Raw genomic sequence first — 20,242 nt, forward strand, 5'->3', positions numbered from 1 at the left:
CCTACTAGAGAATGGACTTGAGGATATGGGGAGGGGGAAGGGTAAGCTGTGACAAAGTGAGAGAGTGGCATGGACATATATACACTACCAAACATAAAATAGATAGCTAGTGGGAAGCAGCCGCATAGCACAGGGAGATCAGCTCGGTGCTTTGTGACCACCTAGGGGGTGGGATAGGGAGGGTGGGAGGGAGGGAGACCCAAGAGGGAAGAGCTATGGGAACATGTGTATAACTGATTCACTTTGTTATAAAGCAGAAACTAACACACCATTGTATAGCAATTATACTCCAATAAAGATGTTAAAAAAACCAAAACAACAACAACAAAAAACAAAGTGAATGTCTGATTTACAATATGAACAGCTCTATTGTTCTATTGTCAGATCACTTGGCCATTAAAGAAAGGCTGCATAAACAAACCCTAGGAAAAAAACCCGTTGGTTTGCCTGGTGGCTTTTGTTTGCTTCTCAAACGAACGCCCATATTACGCTGAGTTTATCACTCCTGGAGGGCAGCTCGAACCAACCGAGAGAGATTTCACTGCCCAGGTTGTGGTAGACGGTGCTGGATTGGAATGCTGAGTGTTTGCTTCAGTTCCTGAGGCCCATTTTCCAAACACAATAGGGTGAAAATAAGGTTGTACAGTTTGTTTTTCCAGAAGGCTTTGGGTATATATTACATAAAATAGAGTCTTTGGTTTCAGGTCTTCTTATTTCTGAAGGTGGCTCAGTTATCTTGTAATAACATCAGCAGATTTCACAAACCGGCTGTTTGATGTGTGGGGCTTAAGGTCTTCTGGTTTGGGGGTGGAAAGAAAAAAAACAGGTTGGAAACACAGCTGCTGCCTGAGGTGCTCTGACCCTCTCTAGGAACGCAGGAGACAGGGTGTAGTCTAGAGAGGTCAGGGTCAAATTCTTGAAGGGTAAATGAAGGTCACGGTGGCCCAGTCATGTCTGTGGGACACTGAAAGTTAAGATCAGCATCGTAAAAAAATACTGTGACTCAGGAGAGCTGGTAGGACACAAATGTGAAGTCCTTTTAAGTTGATGTGGATGAAAGTAACACTCAGGAAGGTGCTAGGCTGAACACTCGGCACCTTTGGAACATCAGGGAAAACCAGTCACAAACAGGGATGCCCTGAAGACGTTGCTTCCCCGGGGAGGCCAAGTGGACTTTGGAATTAGGTACATCGGCTGCACTAACAGCGATTCTCCAAACCACCTGCAGTGCTTGTCAAAACATTGATTCCTGGGTTCTCGGCCCAGACCTAGTGAATCAGGATTTCAGGACGAAGGTCCTGGATAACTTAATTTTTAGCAGGCTGTCCAGGTGATTTTTAAACATGGTTAAATCTTTCAAAAACTTACCATGCACCAGATCCTGTGCGAAGTGCTTTATGTCACGTGGGAGGTGACACAGCTCAACGAGCTCTGTATGATTATCTCATCTTGTAGCCTAGAAGCAGAGGATTAGGGGCCCTGGACATGCCCCACCCCCCCGCATCCCACCGCCGCCCCAGTGAGGGATGGAGCAGGGGTGTCCTGTGCTGTCTGACTTTAGAATCTGTGCTCCTCAGCATCACTCAGCCTTTTATGTCCTTTGTACCTTTAGAACCACTTAACTAACTCTCTGAGCGTCAATTTCCTCATCTGTAAAAGGGGGATAAGCACATCTAAAGTGTGAGATCTATGCTGTTCAATCCTGATAACAAAGAGAAGCTTAGCTGCTCCACTTTCCTAGGCTATGAAGAACGTCTGTGTTCCTGCAATAGTCCAAATTTGTTGTTTGCATTTATAGACAAACTTCAAATATTGGAATTATTGTGATAATGATTGTGATAATATTATTTTATATTTTTGTACAGCATGCTTTCTTTTTCCTAGCTTTATTGGGGTATAATTGACAAATAAAATTGTATACATTTGAGGTGCCCAATGTGCTGATCTGACACACATGTATATTGTGGAATGATTACCACGATGAAGTTAGTCAACCCACCCATCACCTCACATAGTTACCATGTTCATTTTTTTGCAGTGAGAACATTTAAGATCTACTCTCTTGGCAAATTTCAAGTATACAACACAGAATTTTTAGCTAAAGTCACCACGCTGTACATTAGACCCCAGAGCTTATTCATCTTATAACTGAAAGTCTGTACCCTTTGACCAGCATCTCCCCATTTCCCCCACCCCCAGCCCCTGGCAGCCACCACTCTATTCTCTGTTTCTATGGATTTGACTTTTTAAGATTCATAGAGTATTTGTTTTTCTCTGTCTGACCTATTTCACTTAGCATAATGCCCTCAAGTTTCACCCACGTTCTTGCAAATGTCAAGACTTCCTGTTCACTGCAGCATCATTCACAGCAGCCAAGACATGGAAACTACGTAAGTGTCCATGGATAGAGGAATGTATAAAGGACATGGGGGTCTATCCACACAATGGTATATTATTCAGCCATGAAAAATAAGGCAATGCTGCCATTTGCAGCAGCACAGATGAACCTTGAGGGCATACGTCAGGGAGTAAGTCAAACAGAGGAAAGCAAATACAGTAGGCCTGCTTTCTGAGACGGTGCCCATGCTGAGTGATTTCACTGTGGTTGAAAGATCTGGATCCCGTCCAATCTGAAATTTTCTTTTTTCTTAAAATTTTTTTCCCTCTTTTTAAAGTTTTTATCCTGATAGAGATGGAATGTTCTCTTCCTGAGGTCAAGTATTTAGAGGTCACCCAGTTGAAACACAAGTGTCTGTATAACCAACAATAATGGAACCATCTCTTTGTCTGTAGTGAGGCACTCTGACTAGTGATGCCAAAAATCTTGGCTCTCTGTGCACTGATGCTGAAAAGAAATACAGAGACAGAGTTTTGGAGGAAAGAGAAAAATGGCTTTAATCTTTGCCTGGCAAAGGAGAAAACACAGCAGACTAGTGCCTCAAGAACTGTGCTCCCCTTCCCTGGGGAATAGGGAAAGGTGATGTAGCCCAGGGCTTGTGGTCTGGGGTAGGTGATAAGGCTCAAAGTAATTAAGGTCTTACATTTCTTTTCTTCTGCAAATTCATGGCCAAAGTTTGCGTCAGTTGGCTCAGCACCCGGGTCTGGTGTCCCTGAAGTTATTGACCATGACCTTCCTTCTGAAATGAAGAGTGCTACAAGGGAGTGTAGGGGGGAGAGGAAATGCCAGGTGCAAAGGGTAATTCATATGGAGTCAGAGAGTCACAGCTTTGTGAAGGACAAGTCCAGCTACAAGTGTTTGTTAGTAGTAACAGCTAAAGAATAACCAAGATGGCTTAGCTCTTTCAGGCCTGTTTATGCTGTTTCCCCAACCTGTTCATTGTTTCCTTATTTTCCTTGTTTATCAGGAAAGTCTCATTTCTATTTTTGCTGCAACACTAGTGTGACGCCACCCCCGCCCCCCGTCCCCCCACCCCCGAATGTACATGTTGCTCACAGATCCTTCTTTGCTGTCCCGGCAAAGATAACTCTCCAGGAGTCAGGTGTCCTAACTTTTCCCTTTGCAGAGGATAAAGAGAATAATTTGTTTTTAAAATTAAAAAAAAAATTTTAAGGTGACTAAGTATCTTTTTAAATTTAAGAGCAGGAACTTAATTCCAAAATACACTTACAAATTTATAGCCTGTTGCTGAGGCTGAATATGACAATGTGAACTTTTATCATTTTATTACTTACTTGGCTAAAGGATTTGAATCCGTGTCAAGACTGTTCTTTCCAGCACTGCAGGGTGACTCATGTGAGCTTGCAGATGGGGAGCCCCGGGGCACAGCCGCGACCTATATCACTGATCTATTCTCCTGAAGCCTCAGGATTAGGTGAATTGATGAAACCCACAAACTGACTTGTGTCAGGGGTTTCAATCACTTCCCCAGAAAAATGTTTCTAGCTTGACCAGTCAGTAGGCAGAATCCGGGGCTCCTCTTGTGTGTGGAGGGCAAGTTGTCTGTGCTGGAGGAGCTGGAAATAGTTGGTGACATTGGTGATGCTGGGCTGCTTGAAGTGGGCAGAATCTGTTGGGCTGGTAACTCAAGGACAAACTCTCCACTCCTGAGTGATCCAGTTCACGTCACGGAAGTCTGCAGGAAAAGGGGGAAAACACTCACTGATACTCATTCAACAAATGTTTATGAAGCACCTACTAAGTGCCAGGCCCTGGGCTGGGGCACTGTGGATTCGGTACAGGACACAGTACAGCCAGGTATAGTTCTCACTCCCCAGGAGCTCAGAGTATAGGGACCTACAACCAAATAACCACAGACACAAGTGGAAAAGGACAATGGTGGCAGGGGCTGCAGAGGGAGGGCAGGAGGGGCCTTGAAGCCACAGTGAGTGGCCCTGACCTGGACATGGCTTCAGGAAGGACTTTCTTGGGAGTCATGTTTTGGCCGAGACCGGACGGAGAAATAGGATTTAACTTGTTAGAGGATGAGGGATGCCTTCTGGGTGGAGGGTGGTGCCTTGGGACCCGTGCTAGTGGTGGCAGTGGGGAGAACTGATAACACATGATCCTGAGGTCTCAGCAGATGATGCTGATGGCCGAGGTAGGGGCAGATCATGAAGAGCCTGTGGGCTTTGGAAGGGGCCGAGGGGAGCTCCCAGTGGGTTTTAGGCAGAGGGTGACATGATCAGATTTGCATTCAGTCAAGAACTTTATATCCACCAGGTAGAGAGCAGAGGCAGGGGACAAGCTAGGTGTGGGGGAACCGGTTGGGAGGTGGGGGCAGAGGCAGGCAGTGGCAGGGTCTCCAGGATGAGGGGAGTGAGGATGGAGACGGACGGAGACCCGGGAAGGAAAGTCCTCCTTGACTTGGAGATGGATCGTCATGGGGAGTGAGAGAGAGGAAGGCTGATGGTAGAATGACTCCCAGGTTTCGAGTCTCCAAACGGTTGGGTGGTGGTTTTAGTCACTCATTTAGGCACCACTGGAAGAGAATGAGGTTTTGGGGGAAATATTATGAATTTTGATGTGTATAGTGTTGAATTTGGAGTGTATATTTCTGATATCCTAATGGAGACTCTGAAGGCAAGTGACTATCTAGATAAGGATCTCAGAAAAGCAATGGAGCTTGGATTTAGGGATTTGGGAGTCACTGTGTGGCCATGGGCATGAAGAGAGTGTGAGATGAGTGAACTGCAAGTGAACTTGGAGAAACTGCAGCGTTTAATGACTGGGTGGAGGAGGATGAGCCAGCAGTGAAGATGGAGAGGAAAATGTAGGAGGGAAACCAAGAGAATAGAGTTTTCCTGGAAACCAACAGAAGGTGGTGTTTCAAGAAGGAGGGGATCGTACTCAGCAGCGCCAAATACTCCAGATGGTCAAATGGGAGAGGATGGATCAGATTCCACTGGACTTCGCAACACGGAGATTCCTGGTAACCTCAGGAGGATGAACTTCGGAAACTAAAGGGAAATCCAAGTGCAGGGAAGCATTTTACCCAATACAAAATATAACATTGTCTTTAGAGCGCCAAACTGGAAGTTTAGACCACAAATAAAAACTGACCTCTGGCCTGGCTGAGTTCACAAAGAGGATGATTTTGGAAAGAAAGTTTTGTACCTTTCTGGACAAACAGCGGTGTAGGGAGAAAGGTAGATGTCCAAGTGCAGAGACAAATGTAATGGGAAGACCAGACCCTTTATCCTCGGTGGATCTGGCTTTAGCTGAACTGTAAGCGGTGGGTTCACTTCTCCGGCTGGGTCGCAGCTCTTGTGTGTCTGAGGCTGCAGGTGAGGAGGTAGTTCCTGGAGCCCTTAAGTACCTGGGGACTGAAGGGCATAATCAAGAGCTCCGTTCCCCTGCCGGCTCTACACCGAGTGGGGGGAACTGACGAAACTTCTTTGGGTTTCAGTTTTTTCACTTGAAGATGAGGCTGCTCTAGGTCCCCCTGTAACCAAGTGGGACCCTGCAGGGCCTTCCCGGGACAGATCGCCCCCTCCCTAGTGTCCTCCGCCTGCCTCTTGTCTGTAGAAAACTTTAGCCTCCTAGGCCTTCCCCAAGTTCTGAAGAATAAATTTAATCAGAGGAGTGAGAAAATGCAGAAAGAAAGGAAGACAAAATAATATTTTAGCCATTAAGCAAAGTCAAGGACCTTTAGTTCCTCCTCAATGGCTATATATAATATTCTGAGCCATGTCCTTTGAGCTGTTTTGCAGATACTAAACCCCACCAGGTGGAAGAAGCTATCTGCATGCTGCCCACAAGCATGTAGACCCCCCAGACCGGTTGGAACCAGAAGGCTGGTGATGCTGATTCCCAATTACCTCACCACCAGCCAATCAGAAGACTGTCCATGAGCTGATCACACACCCCTCAACCCCGCTTCCTCACCCTGTCTTTAAAAACCTTTCCCTGAAAGCCTTTGGGGAGTTCAGATCTTTTGAGCACTAGCTACCTGGACTCCTTACAGGCACTAGCTTGGTGCCTGTAATAAACACTGCCCTTTCCTTCACCACAACCTGGTGTCAGTAGATTGGCTTTAATGATTGGCAAGCAGACCCAAGTTTGGTTTGGTAACACTCCCACTCCACCCCAAGGCCATTTGTAGCTTTGAAGTTGTAATAATTAGCTTCATCACGGAGAGCATCTAATTTTGTCTGCTCAGTTTAAGCAAATCAGGAATTCGCTCTAATATCCTCATCACTGGATGAGCAAATTCTTTGTACATTTTTCTAAAATCATACAATTTTGTCTTCCCCTTGCCTTTTACTTAGCTGTGGGAATGAGCTGTCTCCATCCCCCTGTGGTGGGTGAGATCATATTTACTCTCGTGGGGCCTTCTCTGCGTAATTATGGTCTCTCTGTAACACCAAGGCCCAAGTTTTCAGGAATAAACACAGTAGGGATTGGATGATGATTCCCTGGTTTCATAAAACCTCTAAAGAACATTAGATAATGTTCACGATAGAAGTAAAACTCATTTATCCTCTCTGCCAGTAGTTTTTATGTCTCATAAGAGATTCTGCTGGAGGGATCACTGGGTATTTCAAAGATGTTTGGAAACATTGCATTGATGGAGTTGTCTTCAGTGGGAGGTCATTAAATGTTTGTTAATGACTTTTGGTGGGTCTATCAAAACCACTTAGTCTTACCATTGTTGCATTTTGGATTCAATTAGGGAAAAAAATGTATTGGAGAGAACTAACTTTGCAGCAAAGGGAGAGATACTCTTTTTTTTTTAAAGATAATATGTTTATTTATATCTTTTTAAAAATTTTAATTTTATTCGAGTATAGTTGATTTACCATGTGGTGTTAGTCTCAGGTATACAGCAAAGTGATTCAGTTATACATATACATATACTCATCCATGTTTAGATTCTTTTCTCATACAGCCTATCCCAGAATATTGAGTAGAGTTCCCTGTGTTATGCAGTAGGTCCTTGTTGGTTATCTATCTTATATATCAGACACTCTTGAGTACTGGAAACTCGCAGAGTTCTGGAAGAATAGGAATCTTGAGACTTATGCTTCACTGGGAGCAATAATTAGAAAGGTAATTTTAGTCACTTAGTATTCTGTGGTGCCAGTGGAGTAATTAAAAACATGATGATTTAAGCTGACTATGGAGGTAATGGGTGAAACATTAAATTTAGCTTGAATAGGATAGTTGAGTTTTTTTCAGAAATCATATGGAAATCTTTGGATACTACGGGAGCAGTTAAAAGCCAATCCATGGGAATATGTCTAATGCATTTCTGGGTGATGCTGGTCCCCTTCCTGCATGTCCTGGCGCCTTTGAGGATCTGACAAAGCTGAGCATCTTCTCTGCAGACAAAGGCACGGGCCACCGAAAGCCAGAATGGCCCCCAGAGCTGATGGGGCAGGTCGCGTGCCACCAGCAGCCACCAAGCGCTTTCGAGGTGTTTCAGCACAAGGATGGCCTGTTACTGATGCTCGAGTTGGGTAGCTACTAGGTGACACAATCTTGCGTGTTTTTCAATGTGAAACAGAGAGAAAGACTAGTAAAATGGGAATGGGAATGATGGGGTCCGTGAGGGGGGCGAGTGTCCACTCCGAAAGGTGCTCAGGGCAACTTCCTGAGGCAGCATTCAGACCATGAGGGGCGGGGGCCATGTCCCCACCAGTCTGGCTGCGTAGCTTCCGAGATGTGTTCTGAGTCCCCTTCATCGTTACCGTAAACTTCTCACCAAGCCCCTAAGGCGTGCTCCTCAGAATTTCCAGTCAACATACCCCCAGGAGTCTGGAGACCTAGGACATGCTGTGGGTGGCAAGTGGGGGTCCTTCAGGTTCCTTGTTATCTCAAAATGGCCCCGCTTTTCATATTTCAATCTGTAACATACTGACTTTAGTACCATAAGACTGTCGTCCAGAAAGCTGATCCAATAAAAAAATGTGCTGCCGTTTGTCCCCACATTTGGAGAATTGATCTAACCTCCTGGCACATCTCTGCTCTTTACAGACCAAATAGCCAAGGAACAAGATGACCTCACTTTTTCCCAGAAAGTGGAGATGGTCGGTAGCCATCTTTCAGGAGGTTGCAGGGGGGTCTGTATGCCAAGCTGCCGCGGTGGAGTTAATGTCCTAGTTAATATCATCATCTCCCCTCTTTACTGCCCATTCAAGGTTTCCCTGCCATTAACCAGCGCTTCAGCCGGTCTGGGTGGCTTGACTGGGGGTGGGGTAACGCAGGCCTTGGACCCTGAGGTCTGACTTCCTAGTTGTCTGGCTGTTCCAGGTGTGTGGTTGTGGATGGGCCAGTCGGGTCCCCCCGTTAGCACAGAAGGCAAAGGTGAAGGTGTGGGGAGATGTGTAACTAAACCTGACCCCATGACCCTCTGTCCAGTGGCTCACAAGTTGCTTTTTCATGTCATGTTTCATAGCTGCATTTCCAAGGAGCAGTAGAAATAAAACTCACATTTGAAACCCATCCCTTTTGGCTTCTCTACTGATGTGGCACAGCCTCTTTAGTCGGTACTTGACCTCATGATATGCATCTCCATAGTATTTTCTGACTCACAGCACTTGGAGTATCCAGCTTACTTGGGTGAAACCTCTGCATGAGCTTTCCAGCTGGACATTTGAAAGTGCAGGGAAATGATTACGTCTTAGACTAAAAAATCCACTCGATGTTATATCAGCTTGGAAAATGGAGAATACAGAATTATAAATTTCAAGACCAAAGATCTCAATCATCATCTTAACATATTTTATAGATTAAAAAGTAATTCCAGGGCTTCCCTGGTGGCTCAGTGGTTGAGAGTCCACCTGCCGATGCAGGGGACACGGGTTCGTGCCCCGGTCCGGGAAGATCCCACATGCCGCGGAGCGGCTGGGCCCGTGAGCCATGGCCGCTGAGCCTGCGCGTCTGGAGCCTGTGCTCCGCAACGGGAGAGGCCACAACAGTGAGAGGCCCGTGTATGGCAAAAAAAAAAAAAAAAAAAAGTAATTCCAGAGATTTGAAATGACCTGCTTTGCCATGATCATAAAAAGATGTGCTGATGTGTAAGTGCTTAATATATGTGAGATACTGTGCTGAGCATTTTATGCGTATGACTCTTAGTTTACAGATGAGAAACATCTCTAAGCAGTAGCAGAGCTGGGACTCAAAACCAAGGTTGTGTGATGGCAAAGCCCGCGTTGACAGCGCTGCACGCCTGTTCCCAGGGCCAGTGCGAGCAGGTAACCCTGGAGGTGATTTGTCGACAGGTGTGCACCCTGGATTCAGGAGGGACGAGCCTTGCCCGGCAGCATATATGCTGAACCCACTGAGATGTCAAACATCAAAATCCCTTAAAACTCTTGTGAACTAAATCTAAGAATAAGAACTGGATTTCAGCATACAGCCCCTAGAGTCGCAGCCCTCCAATTTTAATTTTTTTTTATTGGAGTAAAATTGCTTTACAACGTTGTGTTAGTTTCTGCTGTACAGTGAAGTGAATCAGCTATAGGTATCTCTGTATCCCCTCCCTCGTAGACCTCCCTCCCCCCCATCCCACCACCTAGGTCGTCACAGAGCACCAAGCTGAGCTCCTTGTGCTATGCAGCAGGTTCCCACTAGCTAGCTATTTCACATATGGTAGTGTGTTTATGTCAAACCTAATCTCCCAATTAGTCCCAGAAGCACTTAGAAAGATTACTAACCAGGACCTCGACGATTTAAACTGTATGTTGGCTTAGTTAAAATATTTAGATCACAGCCAGGTATTGAGATATTGTTTCTCTGTTGAAGTATTTTCCAAAAGGATACCGTCTTTGTCAAGTAGCTTGGTAGATAGGTGACAGTAAAATATCTGATACCTGGGTTTATTCATTGGATAAAATTGCTTGTATTCCCTTTAGATAAGCAGAGTTCTTGTAGGATGATGGCCAGGAATGGAAATGTCCATTAACGTAATGATCATTTACTCATTTATCAAGAATTTATTGAGCTCCTACTATGTGCCAGACTTGCTGTTTGTTGCTGTGGACACGAATAGCACAGAGCAGTGTTTTCCTACGCTGTACGTTGCAGATTGTTTTAAAATGTTATCGAGGAAGTGTTTCCACAGTGCCTCTGTAGAAGAAGTGTTTCTAGAAATTTCCCATTCTCTGCTGTAATTCTTTAATACTACTGAGAGCTTGAAACAATTACATCAAAGGCCTGGGATGCGATCCTGCAATTATAGAGTGTTAGATTTGGAAGTACATCATAGACACTTTCTTTAGCCTACAAATAAGGAAACAGGCCGGGGAAAAAAGTGAGCTGGAAGAGGGTGCAGAGCTGGTTAGGGATGTGGGCAGGAGTGGAAACCAAGTCTTCTGATTCCCGTCTCGTCCTTATCTTACTGCACTACTGGAAAAAGTCATGTATGGTCACGGATTAAATAAGCTTACTTAATCCTTTCCAGGTGTATGATAAATTACTATTTCCTACAAAGCTCGTAATCCTTCACATAATTTTAAAGGGTTGAACATGCATTGTCAAGAAATTCATTATAAATAAACGAAATATCTCATTAAGATGCCAAATTAGGCTCGATATGTAGCTTAATCTCTTATCTGCTTTTGTTAACGAAAGTGGGGTCTGGCTGCTCGCTGCTTCAAAGTGGCCTCTCGCTGGGCTCGGCCCCGCCTGCAGCTCTGACGTGGGTGCAGCCGAGGGCACAGGGCAGTGGGTGATTTGGAATTGGGCAGAGTCGAGTTTGAGTTCCTGAGGTTACGTTACTCTGAGTGAGTCACTTCACTTTTCTGAGCGTTAGATTTCTCTGCACGAAATGGCTACAATAATAGGTAACCTCAAAGTGTCACTGTCAAAGTTGGGCCACAGGAATCACTTCACAGTGCCCTGCTGGTACTTAGTCCACAGGAGGCACCCAGAAGTGTCCCTTCTCTTTCTCCAGGGCCCCTCGTACAGTATTTCTTTTCTAGGTACAGTCACTCTACGATTGTACATGATGCCCCATAACCTCAGCTCCGCTCTGATCCTGCCTTTGGCCAAAATTAGGTATCAGACATTCACTGCCAGAAGAGTCAGGAAGAAAAATAGAACAGAGGGTCCAAGAGGAAAAGCACTGCTTGGCCTGGTATTTCCATGGTCAAAACCAAACACATCCTCTTTCTCCCTAAGTTGCCCCTTTGGTCCTTACTTCTTTCACGACACAGTCATGTCTGTGTCATCTGAGTCTGGTCCCATCCTTGGGCAAGTCCTCTAAGGTGGCTGCAGGCTGGAACCAGTGTCCCCGAGATGCACCCGGGCTTCACCTAGGAAGAGGGGCGCAGGGACCGGGGGGTGTGGAAGAACCGTGAGCAGGACCGGGTATGGTTCAGGGAATGGGTGCAGACCAGGGTTACGGCCCACGGGGTCCTCCTGGGGAGGCTCCTTGGTTCCCGTGGGCTTCCCCAGTGCCCGGTGCGTGCCTGGCGTGTTGGCCGGGAAGACAGGCGTGGAAGCCTGCAACTTTGGTATAGTTTGGGAATGGCTCTTCTAGAAGCTCAAAAGAGATCATAAAAACCATAGAACAAATTTGAATGAGAGGGAAAAAACAAATATTCCCGATGACCTCCGTACCATTTCTCTCTGGTGGTGAACATGCCAGCGGCTCTCTTCATTGCTTGCTGAGTTTTGTGGCACAAATCTGAATAGGACTAAGGATGCGTGTCTGTGTGAAGGAGGGTACCTTCTACTGGCTCCCAGTACCCCTGCCTGGAGGTCGCCCTGGGCAGTTAGAGAGCCTCCCCTGGACCTGGGGTAACTTGTCCTGTCCTATAAGTGACTCTGCCACATGGGCACGAAGGCCTCCAGACTGAAGAGGCTCCGTGGGGCAAGTCCTTCTCCCGAGGCCCCAAGGGGTCCGGATGCAGCCCGAAGCCACGTCCTTCCTCCCCTTGCTTCCCCTCCTTAAACGGCGTCCCACGTGTCCTGTCCTCACAGGTTTCCTATGAGAGCACTTCTGTAATGAAGGCACAGACATCCCATCTCAAGTTCTGCTTCTAGAGAACTTGACCCTAGACACTGTGTAACCTGTTCCTTGAATCCCCCCCCAACCCCCAAACCCTTCATCCCACATGTCGAAAGGAATCCCCCCATCACGACACTTGGACAAGGGCAAACACTTACCCCCTCCCCGCCCCAGGAGGAAACCAAGCAAACTCAAGCCCACCACTCATCTGAAGGTGATGTTCTCAGAGCCCCTTGCCTCCAGGGGAGGGCCCTTCCTGTATTTGTTTTGATCGACGTTCCACGTTTCCCAAAGCGGGAGAGGTGTGCCAGCCACCAAGACAATGTCATTTGTTGGGCATGAGACTAGAGGCTTGTGTAGGGGTGATTAGTAAACGAAGGGACCAAAGCTCTAGGAAACATTAATTTGTTGAGTAATTTATTTGGTAAGAAGGTAAATTGCTTGGTCAGCCAAACGACTTCCACGGATTCTGTCCTCGGGGAGAATTTTACTTGCTCTGATGCTCCCAGAGCATCGGGAAGGACTTCTCTGTAGGGGTGGGGGAGGAGGACTTAGTCCATTTCAACCGTTATAGCATCTTCACTTGTGCATGAAGATTCAGGTGGGTGTGAGTTTGCAGAACTTTTCTTGCTGTACCATTCCTGTAAAACCTTAGTCAGTTGGTCTGCCGGTTTCATTTGTGAGAACTCTGTTTGCTAAAGACTCATGTCAGGACTATTGCTGAGACGTGCTTTGTGAATCTCCTGGCCAGTTACACTCCCAGGGCGATGTCATTCCTGTGGGGCCTCTGACTTTTAGTGGAAGTTCTGGGGCTCTGCCTCTTTTCAGGCTTTTTCTTAATGACATCAGAGCACGAGTAGGGTGGGATGGATTGACGTTTTGGCATGGCTTACAGGAGCATTGATTCTCAAATCTGTCTTGGAGTGTTGCCAAAATGTTTCATGACAGCCGAGTGAGTATTCACAAAGGAGGCATCGTCCCTGTTGCTGGTGATGGGGGAGGTGCATGGTGAAGGGTTTGGAACATTTCTGGCTCCTCTGCTGTATCTCCATTCCAATTGCTAGTAACCTTCCATTTCTCAATCAGTGCATTATCTCTCTCTCTCTCACACACACACACACACACACACGGGAATCTGGCTAACCTAAGAGTGATCTGGATTCCTGCAGTCTCCTTGGCACCCTCTTTTCTCTCTGCCTTTGGTTTCCACGGAGCAGCTCTAGACTGGAGTTTACACTTCCTCTTGCCTCTACTGAAGGCCATAAGAAATTGTGACTACAACCTGCTATTCTAGCATTGAAAAATGAATTCCTGGGCTTCCCTGGTGGCGCAGTGGTTAAGAATCCGCCTGCCAATGCAGGGGACACGGGTTCAAGCCCTGGTCCGGGAAATCCCACGTGCCGCGGAGCAACTAAGCCTGTGCGCCATAACTACTGAGCCTGCGCTCTAGAACCCGTGAGCCACAACTATTGAGCCTGCGTGTCACAGCTGCTGAAGCCCGCTCGCCTAGAGCCCAACAAGAGAAGCCACTGCAATGAGAGGCCCACGCACCTGCAATGAAGAGTAGCCCCCGCTCGCCTCAAGTAGAGAAAGCCCGTGCACAGCAACAAAGACTCAACACAGCCAAAAATTAATTAATTAAAAAAATAAAAAATAAAAAAATGAATTCCTCTAAAGCCTCACTGTCTGATGAAGTAGGGGGTCTGGATCCTAAGAAACAAGGCATATGACAGCATTGAACCCATATCACCAGCTCCATGCCAAGGCAACAGACCTCCGACTGCCCAATCCACTGTGACTCAGCCAGTTCATTTCCTCTGCAACTCCATTCCCAATACCTGTTTTCTTATAAATTTCAGTGGTTTGTCAGCAAGTGATGGAAATCCTTGAAACCTAGGAAAGGCTAAAACAGGATACAGTAGACTCTCCTGGAACTCCAAGGTAGGAGTAAAGTCAGGTTTCTGTTCCACATCCTATTGCTGGCAAGCCACAGCCATTTTATATGCTCATGGGTTCCTTGGGTGAGGAATCCACACAGGACACAGCAGGGGTGGCTTGTCTCTGCTCCACAATGCCTGAGGCGTCAGCCGGAAGATTCGTGGGCCGGGAACCGTTGGCCTCTGGAGCCTGGAGTCCTGGCGGTGTTGTCACTCCCGCGTCTCCTGGCCGAGGCTGGTTGTCGTCGGAGCCTCGAGTGGGGCTGTGGCTGGAGCCTCTCATGGTGGCCTCCGGGCAGCCCGACTCCATATGCACTGGCTCAGGACTCCCAAGCAGAGTGTCCCAGCTCAGAAGGCAGAAGCTGTGCTGCCTCAGAATCCCAAGCCACGACTTCCGCTGCATTCTGTTGGTTCCAAGTGAGTCACAAGCCCCACATGACTCAAGAAGGAGGAATTGGTGTCCAGGTCTCGATGGAGAGGTGAATGTCAAGGCTTCAGAAGAGAGCGCGTGGAAGGGGAGACACTGTTTTGGTCATCTTTGGAAGACCCAGTCTTCAGCCTCAGTGGTACTAAACTCAGTACTTGCAAAACCATCAGGTACCCGAGCAGTTTCTTTCTTCATATCCATTTCATGCTTCTCTGTTTTTGCATCCTGACTCTGCTTTTCAGTCTACAGGTGGGACGGGGAGGAGAAGGATACGTTCTCCCATGGTCCTCGATATCATATCGTTAAGGTGGGGACAATGGTCCCTCATAATTTTCTTGATAATTAACAAGATGCTCTTTATAAAGAGACTAGCACAGACTAAAGCAGACTGCAGAGCTCCAAGAGCAAACTGCCAGGAAGGACAATCTGATTTTCCAAACTTGGATCTGGTGTTGTCCCTGGTTCAGGCTGGGCCAGGGTCATGGGCCTGACCAAGAGCTCAAAGGCTGTCCTGTGAACCAGGCAGACACTCTGAAGGGGCCTGATATACTTACAGCACCATTTTACCTCCCCCAATTTATTTTAAAAATAAAATTGGATTGTCAGACTTAGAATTTCTCTTCACCCACTAAAAGTGTGTACCCTCTTAGAATTCCCCAAGGGCCCTGTGCAATTAGCAAAGCCTATGTAAATAGTTAATGAAACTCATCAGACTTAGGATAGAGATGGCAATGCTGCCTTAGCAAAGCACTTAGTGGGCATCAATTTATTTTTGTTTCTCATACCCTCTTTATTTGAGCCCAGTCTAGGATGAATCTTGAGGTTGGCAAACCTGCCTCCATTTTCTTTGTGTGAAAGCTTTCAATGTCCATTCAAATATGATGAGTGCATGGGTGCACACACCACACAACACACACACACACACACACACACACATACACACACACACACACCGTGGGTTCAGTGTCTAGGATCTTCAGACACCACGCTTTCCCAACAGTCATAAAGACTCTCTCTGGGCAATTCTTATCACCTTCTGGATGCAGTCAAACAAATTCCAAATTCTTATTCCAGCATAGTTCCAAGTGGACTGTAAAGACAACACTAATATCAGTGACGTTTTCATTGTTCATAATCACGATAGAATACAGACCCTGTGGGGCAAGATTTCTGCTTGTTTCCTTTATCGCTGAAACGCCAGCATCCAGAGCAGCACCCAGCGTGTGGACCCTCAGTGTGAGTTCACTCAACGTGGGACATGCAGATGGTTTAATGTGTCCAAGGAATAGTGGCGCTTCTGTGCTCAGTGCTTAAAAACTTTAAAGAACGCTGAAGCTGATTGCTATTCATAAACTTTATGGCAGAGATCTCGCTGGATCTACGTCCGCATCAGTCTCCCTTCAATCGTAGTTAGGGAGCTACTTTCACTACCACCCCTTCCCCACCGCCGCCCCGCCTCTGCACACACCACGCCCACTTTCCCATTCACATTCTCAGGCACTACCTGTTCAAATTCAGCAAGAGGAAGTAGGAGTCAGGGTTTGGCTGTTTGTGCGATTGTGAACCAGTGACACACCTGGGTTCTCACTTGCACGATGGGGTCGTCTGGGGTTTTGCCTGGACTGTGAGATGGGATAGTTTCTGAAGTCAGGGAGGCCTGGCATTCATTCCCCATTCGGTCCCTTTGACTTTTTTTTCCTCCAGGGAAGTAGGAGTTAGAAGCAGAAACTAATATGCTTTCATACGACTTTGTAAGGCTTCCAATACACAAAATATTGGGTTCGGGTTTAGGTGACAAAATTCTGTACAGAACTGGGGAGAATTCTGTTCATTTCTGCCCAGACCCAGAACTGACTTGGCCCAATAGCCTCTCCGGGAGTCGGATCCCTGCTTTCGTGGCTGGATTGCTGAAGTGATGACATGGCATCACCGAGCTCCAGAGCTGCCTCAGCCACGGTTTCTGAAACATGGATTGACACACCCATGGCTCTCTCAGGACTGTGGTTGTTTGACTTTTTAGGTATTCACTTAGATTATACAAATAAAAAGCCAGAAAGAGATTTGCAGAGTTGCTGATGTTATTAAAAAATTATCAAAGAAGAATGCTATTGCTGTTGTTTCATGCTAACACTAATTGTATTATTTTTCGTATACATTGTCAAATTGATTTTTTGTCATTACTTGGATCTTTAGAGCAGCAATTTTCAAGAGTTTTACATAAATCACCAGTCATGTATGATGCTCCCTCAAAAATAATTCTGCCATTGAATAAGCTTTTGCGGTGCACATATCATGGGGAGATTCATGTGCATTAGCACATTAAATCCCAAAGAAATTGTTAGTAAGGAAATATTATTCTTTGTTAACCTACAACATCCAAAACCTATGTGACCAGATCGACTTCCCCAACCACGTGTTGTTGTTTTTTTTCCTAAGAAACTATTACTCTCTGGGGGAACTGATAGACTCAGAACACTTTTAGGGAAATTCTCTCTTAGAGAAGTGGTTGTTTGTATACTTTGAAAGCGAGTCCTGAATCCCTGTTTTTGTGGTATAAGACTGTCCAAGGAGAGTTGCTCTTCCTACGGCCCCTGCTACTGTTGCTGTGCATTTACTGAGTCCCTGTGGATCACATGCAGGGCCAGATCCTCACGTAGATTTTCTGGAATCCTTACACCATCCTGACCAGGAGAGTATGAAATATCTATTTTACCAATGAGGAAACTGAGGTTCGTGGAGGGGAAATCATTTTCACAAAGGCCGAATCAGCCCCAGTCTGTCTGCCTACGCACACTTTGACTCCAATTGGTGCCTTCAAGTGATGCTCTTTTCTGCAGCCCAGGGTCACCCTCAGACCAATCAGTATGCAAAGTCCTTTCTCACTGTTGAAGAGGAATCACTTTTTCTTCTGTCTCTTACTGGAATTCCTCGTCCAGTGCTGCTTGCATGTGTGGTAGGAAGTGGGCAGGAAGGTGCCTGCCCGAATGGATTATGCATCAGCTCCTAAAATAATGGATCACAGACGGGGCACCAAAGGCCGTGTGTTTAGTTGCTGATGTAGCACGAAAAAAGTGAATGATTCTGGACCAGGAAAGGAGGAGCAATACACGCTTCTTTCTGTGAACTCGCTGAGCAGAAATTGGACAGAATTGCCCCTTTAGTTCTCTGGACAGTTTCCTTCCCAACTCTCCCTGCTCCAGCTCCAAACCCGCCTTTGCAGCCAGCCGAGGGGGCCTGGACATCGTTGTAATCATCCCTGTTGGTGGCTTTGGGAAGGCTACTTCTTTTAAGGCTGCACGAAGACCGAAGGTTGGACGGCTGGAAGCTATGATGACCTCACATCATTTCTAGGCGACAGCATACTGGGAAATCCAATTTAAGCAATTATACTGCACAAACCTAAGTGGGAAACACTCTATTTCATTGATTTTAAAACAATTTCCTATGTGTTTTAGGGAGAAAAGTTATTATGCTCTCTTTAGAACAACTGTACATGATGCAGGTCAACTTTCTTTTTAGCTGAAGAAAATTGGGCCCTGATTTCTCCACGGGCTTGCTCCATGGTCCTGTGATTTTGGTGATAGTTTATGATTGGTGAGGGGCACATGCCAGTATCAAGACTTCCCTCTCGAACATGTTACTAAGAGTTCTTCCGTAGATCTCTGGGTAAGGATCAAAGAGATGACATCCGACCGGCCAATCTATGGGATGGACATATCAAATGTGTCCTTCCAGGTCAACTTAAAGTAGTGTCACCTGTGTTAATTCACCGACAAAGATGCTGAGGTTTAAAAAAATTACTGCCCAAAATGTATTCCAAAAATGCATCATAAGAGAAATTGGAAGTACTATCTCTAGTGCTTATGAAGTTACAAAGTGCCAAATAATAAAACAAATAAAAGAGAAGTGAGAGGTAAACTAAAAATCACCTAAAAAACAATACATTTTAATTTAAAATAGAACTTTTTTGGTTATTGCCTTTCATCTCTCATCATCAAATTGCCTAAATCCTGACAAAGGTGTATCACAAATTTAAACCTTGAAAGAAAAGCAAATCAAGAGGTAAAGCACCGCATTCGCGGAAGACTTCTAGAAGTCTGAGGCAATTCTCAACTTAGGTAATAAGAAGGAAAGCCAGTAAAGCTCTGAGCTTGTCTTTCATTTTGATTACCATCTGAACCTGTTCTCGGAAGTCTTCATATTACTGTCTACTCATAAGGTCCACTTTAGAAAAAAATCCTCCACAGCAGTGGATGGTTTCCCGTGCATTTGTATTGGGGGTGGTGTGGACAACAGAGCTTCTCCAGATACTTTTTTTTAGAAGGCAAGAATCTTCTGGAGGCCGAGGCTGACTACAAAGCAGCCGTGTTGTTTTTCTAAAGAGCCTGGACATTCTCCTTCTCCCTCTCCTGGTCCAGGGTTATTGTTTTGGGCAGTGGGGATGCTGTGGGACTGTGGGCCTTGTAGTAATTCCATCCCATGATGTGAACAGACTCAAATGTGCTAACCCATTGAAGCCACCCAATTAGAAATCTTAAAAAAAATAGGTATAGGAAAATTTCCTGGAAGCACTTTACCCTTTTTTCCATCCCTGAAACACAAATCTGTATAACTCTTTTAGGCATTTGGTTAGAAACAAGAGGAGGCAGATAACAGATATTCGTCTTCAACTGGAAAGGATGTTTACTTCCTATTTTGGAGGAGAGGAGCCACATAGAAATTGCTAATTTCCCAAGGAACTAGACACATTTGCCTGTTTGGTCTCTATGTTTAGAAGACTGGCTGCCTCTTGAGTAGCTAAATAAGTTTACTGAACATCCATTATCTAATGGAGATACAAAGTAAAAGAAAAATTTTTTCCTTGTGATGAGAACTCTTAGGATTACTTTCTTAACAACTTTCCTATACATCATACAGCAGTGCTAATTCTATTAACCATGCTGTACATGACATCCCTAGTACTTGTTATCTTATAACTGGAAATCTGCACCTTTTGGCTACCTTCATCCAATTTTCCCTCCTCCAAGTCCCCGCCTCTGGTAACCACAAATATGATCTCTTTTTCTGTGAGTTTGTTTGTTTTTGAAGTAGAATTGACCTTCCACACTGTGTTAGTTCCTGGTGCACCACATAGTGATTCAATATTTCTATACCTTTCAAAATGATTACCACGATGTCTAGTTAACATCTGTTGCCATACAAAGATGTATTTTAACATTCTTTTCAGGTAGCTGTGGGTATTCTTCTTTGATACTACACCAAAACTCACCAAGTGGTAGTTTCTCAAAGGCTAGTTGCAATGTATAACCTGAAAGCTTATCAGTAAACTTTTCATTCTTGATCACATTAAAATCCATTGGTCTCTCTTGTGCTGTGAATGGATCTTTAACCCTGGATATTTTATAATGTTATGAGTGTGTTCACTGAGGTACATAAATCTTCCAAATGCTGATACATTTTAT

At 45.6% G+C, this 20,242-nt stretch overlaps 1 long non-coding RNA gene across 1 annotated transcript in view; it reads left to right on the forward strand.

Moving 5' to 3' along the window:
* The window catches only part of LOC114484382 (uncharacterized), a 180,721-nt gene that overhangs the window by 93,761 nt on the left and 66,718 nt on the right, over window positions 1–20,242 (forward strand). The gene's annotated exons all lie outside the window — the stretch shown is intronic.

The sequence above is a fragment of the Physeter macrocephalus genome, chromosome 19 (genome assembly GCF_002837175.3).
Source record: "Physeter macrocephalus isolate SW-GA chromosome 19, ASM283717v5, whole genome shotgun sequence".
Lineage (NCBI taxonomy): Eukaryota > Metazoa > Chordata > Mammalia > Artiodactyla > Physeteridae > Physeter > Physeter macrocephalus.